The sequence below is a fragment of the Euwallacea fornicatus genome, chromosome 7 (genome assembly GCF_040115645.1).
Source record: "Euwallacea fornicatus isolate EFF26 chromosome 7, ASM4011564v1, whole genome shotgun sequence".
Lineage (NCBI taxonomy): Eukaryota > Metazoa > Arthropoda > Insecta > Coleoptera > Curculionidae > Euwallacea > Euwallacea fornicatus.
Window position 1 is genome coordinate 4180853 of NC_089547.1, and position 6000 is coordinate 4186852.

A 6000-nucleotide genomic window follows, 5' to 3' on the forward strand; every position below is an offset into this window, starting at 1 on the left:
CCAATAATCTTTACGAATACTCCAAGAAACCCCACTTCTGAACTCTTAATAAGGGATCCTTCATACGAGTTTAGGAAGTTTCCCCTTTTGGACTACTTGGAGCTTGCCCTGAACTTGTCCGAGAAAAATGTTGAAAGAATCGTGCAAAAATTGCACCACAGAAAGCTTCGTTTTATCGTGCAAGATCTCGTGAGCAGTGGCAACTGTGCACCGGGCGGCAGCTGTCACCTGGCTCCCCGCCAAGCAAATGGCAATGCGAGATGAATGGCAGAACTACGCTGCGGCATTGCCGTTTTTAAATAACTTAGGGAAATTCGATCCGCGTTATTTAACACTAATTTCTCAATAATAATTTTCGTTGAGGTTAACACACTCACCATCTTCAGTTCTGTAGGTTTCCGGTCTTGACTCGTTTTGAAGTGTATTTATCAGACTGTCTTTTTTAACGCGGAAATTTTCCCCTTGTACCTTTTCCATTCTTTCATAAGATTCAATTCAATTGAGTTCCAAGAGCACTTCGCCCACGTAAATCTGGAGTGTAAAAATGTGAGGAATTTCGGATTAAAATATATAAACGGGGTAATGGCCACGTTACACCAAAACCCATCACTCTGTAGTGCATTGGATCAGCCAAGATTATCGTAAACGAATTTTCAAAAACGAAATCTAAAACTGATTTCTCTGGCTCCTCTTCTAATGATTCTTATTCTGAATCCTTCACCTCTATTGCAATGCTGCGTGCTCGGATCCAATGAAACTAAACGCATCGAATTTGGGTTTACCGAAAACGTCCTTTCCATAATTGTTTACGGACAAATTTGGGTTTTCGTCATTGATTCTTTTGTGTGCGAAATTAAGACTTCTCAGGGCGATATTTTAGTGCCGAATGCGCAAGTTTTGGACATGTCAGAACGTGGCTGGTGGAAAATGTTTGGCCAAAAACTAAATTTAAAATTCTGAAAGCGTTTTAAAAATATGTTATGTGCACTCTAAGCAGGCCTCTTCGCTATTTTTAAATGTATTTTTATCGCTCCAGAGTGCAATGCACTGCGTTGTTTGCATATTGCCCGTCCAAAAAGCGCTAGCTAATCATAATATTCAATGTGCATCATATCTTTGGCCATAAAACCCTATTATAATAGCCGAATTTCAATGAGAATTTTGCACCTTAGACCGTCATACCAAAGATTTAATCTTTTGAAAATTCGAATGAGGGCAGTTTCGGAGATATCGCATTTTCTAACGCACGCGCAGTTTTTATGATGTCGCGCTAAGGCATCAAAATCGGATGGTGTTTAACCCAGAAATCGATAGACTCATTTGGCCATTGACATATTCTTATAAAGTGTTTAAGGTAAGGCAAAATGATTTGTAATATAAATTGAATTTATGTCGCGCATCCGTTATGGAAGACAATCAAATAGGCGTGTTTGTCCAAGTTATTTATCGTATTTGCATTTAATAGCGATCAGAAACCGAAACAAAGACCCTATAAAATTAATATTTCGTTATTATGGTGGCGTTCTTAATTTTTTAAAACAAAGAAAATGTGCCAATGAAAAACGCACGTATAACGCCGCTTTTTGTGTCTTAATTATAACCAGGCAGGTTTTCGCCCATTTGTGTTTGTCGGGTCAATCATTTTCAATGTCCCTTAATCATTAGTTAGAAATTACAACGTAAGTTCGCTCCCCTTTAAATTGACTCGCTACATTGGGCTGGTACCCGTCCCTACACGCAAGTCCGCAATCCAAATATTTGATTCACGATTTTAGTCCTCATGCGGCTTACATGCAGCGAAGTTCTGATTCATAACAATTCACTGTGAAAAGGTTTTTAATTATTCCTTGTCACAATCATATCCAGGACGCCCCTAATTTCCTATCAATCCATTTGACGAATCTGTTAATAATGAAATATACAGGGTGTCACATATCGATTCGGAGATATTTCAGGGGGCGACAGTTCTCTGTGAAATAATAAAAAGGGCATATGAACTCATGGTTAAAAACGCGCCAGTTTCGATGTACAGTGCAGTAAACTTTAACATTTTTTCTCATATTTTGCGTTTTTCGCACGCCCTTGTACCATATGCCCTTGATTTGAAAATCTTAGATGTAGGCTTTGCGTGTCGGTCCACGATTTTCATCCATACCCTCAACAGATGAGATCATTAGCGTAGTTGGGTCAATTAGAGGTCATCATTTTTTCGCAGCAGAACCGTTTTAACCCAACTCAAAGGCTAATAAGAAAATTCTTCTCCCGTGTGTGAAACTACGGTTAGTGCGCCCCTGAGTGTTTCTCAAGTCTCTCTAAAGGTTTCTCTTGTGCCGCCCTATTCAGTGTGTGGTCAGCGGTGTCCGCACGTCAGATTGTGATAGCGCACCGAACAGGAAATTTAACGCTTGTTGCGATTATGCAAAAATGAGCCTTAAAACAGTTGTTCGGGTCACCATCGGTTAAACTCGGAAATGCACGATTTCGGAAACGTCACCAAACCATGCGCATAACGACTTAAACGTTCCCCGATTAAAACAAAATTCGAGATATTTCTGATTAGCTGACTTTGCATATTCGAAGAAGTTAACGTTACGTAAAAATTTACAGCAAAATGAAACTTTCAAAATTGCAATTCTCGTTGTTCCACGCATTTTAAGTCTGATCACAAGTCAAAGAGACACGAAACCCCCATTTACTTAGACCCATAGAACGAAGTCTAATCTCATTCATAGTCTAAGGCTAAGGCCCAGTGACCGACTGCAGCAGGAATCCCGTTCCTGCCTCCTCAGGCACCGACATTCACTTGTCGAACCGGCTAACCTAGAAACTAGTTGGCCTAGACCATGGCTAGACATCAGCTAGACGGGTCATTAAAGCCGATGGTATTTTGTTTACTACTTACGTCACCGTGACTGTGGCATTCACTTTCGGTTTCGATTCACGATAGCGCAAACCGCTTACTCGGCGTTATTAATAGTCATGTTTGACTATTTTAAGTCAGTTTCAAGCTGCTGCCAGGCAGGGGGTTTATTTTAGGTTTTGGGGAGGGGAGGGGCTGCTGGGTTGCTACCCCACTCGCAGTGACTTTTTGAGACGACCTCGGAATATTAGCCTGAGCTGACGTCCGGGTGTACGGGTCTGGTGAGTGGTTCAGGACCCACTGCTACTGCACTAACTTTATTTGATAAATTTTATTTCACCCTATTTTAAGTATGTACGTTTCGAGATGCCGCAAAGCAGAGAGATTTATTTCAGATTTTGGACGCGAGGGTGGGGACTGCCGCGTTGCCGCTACATCCGTTTGCGGAGTTTTTTTGAAACTCGAAATTTTACCTAAAATGACGGGTCGCAGTGTATGGCTCGAACGTTCGGTTTAGAAGGACATAGATTGAAAATGGCGGCAATCGCGACATTTTGCCGCTCCGAAAATGGAGGTTGAGAAAATGCCTTTTCAATTATTTTATTGCCGATATAGGATCCACGTCACTCCGTTAAGTCGAAAAACGGCGCTGTCGCCTTCGCCATTTCGCCCTAACGAGTGGCGATAGCCTCATGTTGCGACCCACCATTTTAGGCTGAAATTTCGTGCACAATTCGAAAATCGCCTGCTTTTAACGAAATCTAGGGTCGTTTACCCGTGCCACGCCACTGTGAAATTGAACCGAACGAAGAGACCATTGTTGCTCGCGATTTCGGCGGTTTTACGCTGCAGTGGCCGACATTCGGCGGCGATTTCATGGTCTTTGTAATTAGAATTCCCACTCATTAAGTCTAGTTGGAAAAAAGAAGTCCACGGTACCAATTTTATTGTCTGGAGATTTTTTAGGGCAACCCGAAATCGCGCTTTCGACCAAACGGATTTCGGCTCTCATGCGAAGACCCTCATGAGCCCTAATTATGCACATGTCACATGAGCAATTTGAAGGGGACTGGGTCAATTAATTAATTGATTAAACACATAAATAGCAATTTGCTACACAGTGTAAGTTCGCAGGTGCCCCTGCAAACTTTTTGCCCCACATTCAGTGATTTTTCATTCAACCTTCGCTGCCTTCTTAGGAAAGACAAGTTATGGGGCACGTGCCTTTGCCCCTATACCTTGAGTGGCTGCCATTCTTCACACGAACACACTCGTGTCATTATAAAGTTAAATATCAATCATTTCAATCGATGTGTGCAACAACCAACCATCATCAGGAAACTGATGGTAACTTTTTTCTCCTCTTAACAAACATCTAAATGCAGGCTTTTCCCTTTATACGCCGGTAATTGCAGGCAATAACCTGACTTGGCAAATTCGACCTAAAATAAATTTTGCGCGGCTTGTTGCTTCATATACAGTTCCTGCAAATCACAAGCGAGATTTGACTAATGGCAGCTAAGCGCTCGCAGGAGCGACTCTGCCAACACAAGCAGGTACCCAATGCAAAAATGCAAATGTGTAGTATCTATGGCATTCACAGTTCAAGTTTGTTTGTCATTCGGCCTTGGAGGCAGTCATGGAACTCTCAATTGACCGCTTAAAAAACAACAATAGTAAATTAGAATGTCTACCGCAACACTAACGTTTATTGTTCCTGCGCTTCGACGAAAAAATGGCAGAAAAGTTTTTATTGCATTAGCATTTATTCGGGTTCAGGGTTGTTTATTGTCTAGCCGGTTTAGTTGTCGCTTTGGGGAATTTCGCTACGGCGGGGAAACATACATGAGAGATCGAAGATGGTTTGTAGGTTTACTCGCAGAGACCTCCACATTCCTTCCAATAAACTCTCAAAAATCACGAAGTTCTCCTAATTCTAACGTAAAAAATAAATTTAGCCGCCTCCCATCACCGAATAGATGTGGTCCAAGAAGCTTCACTCGGCCTCGGCACATTGATCCCTAATCCTAAATCCGCCAACGCCGGGAGTGTTCATCATTCCGCCTCTTATCGAGCTGGCCCTCATCTCCCGTTGGTTTGCTACATGGATTTGCAGTTTCGTTATCACTTGCGCCTGCGCAGTTTCTGCTTCGAAATTCTCCAAATGTGACCCGAATTCTTGTTTTTGCAAATTTAAAAATTGTCGCCTTTGGGCTGTCCAAAACTAATATACGGATCGGACGTAGAATAGGAACTCTTGCAGGCCGGAAGATCCGCGATATTGGTCGATGTAATTGAGAGGTGAAAGTGAAAAAAAGTGAAAACCCGAAGTGGTACGCTCGAATTTTTTGCCGCTTTAAAATGTTTAACCGTTAACGTCTCCGGAACTCGTGGAGCAACTGCTTAACACAGATAGCTCAAATTAATCGACTCAACGAGCAACTACAGATCTCTTAGTTTTCAGGGCAAACGTGACAACAAATTCCCTGAATTTCAAACTCATTATTTCTCTCTCTTCGTACTCATACGTTCCCGCTCATCATTGATTTGTCTTCCAATCTCAAGCCAATATCTTCCTGGCATCGTCTCAACTAACATCCGTTATATACCACCGGACCAAAAACGATCAAAATCGTTCCATGGTACACACTTCGAGGCGCGACGGCAGGGGGTACCGTCACCATCACCAACGGCCTCGCATTTTCGGCAGGAAGACCCAGCCCTGGCCGGGGTGGTCCGGGGAGGGGGCCGCGCTGTTGCATAGTCCGTATATAGCATTGGCGAAAGTGCAACCATGCGTTCCTAGCAGACAGCCGAATTGCACCGGCCCGAGGTCCATGAACTTGCAGTCGTCGCCCAAGGTCCCCCCGAGCTCCCCCGATGGTGGTCCCCCCTTTTTTAGAGAACCAGGCGAATGTTTTTGGTGTGGGCCCGGCCCGCCTAGGTGAGGATTTGGTGGGCGAGTCCATGTCTTATCAGAAACAGTAAATGCCAGTAATGGTGAAACTTTTATGACGAATGAGAATTAGAAGGGGATGATCTTGTTCACGGTACTTTTTCGACTATTATAATGCAAAGTGGAAAAAAAGAGATTTTTTGTATTTACTCATCACTTTTCAGCATAAGAGTTTTTCCAAGCG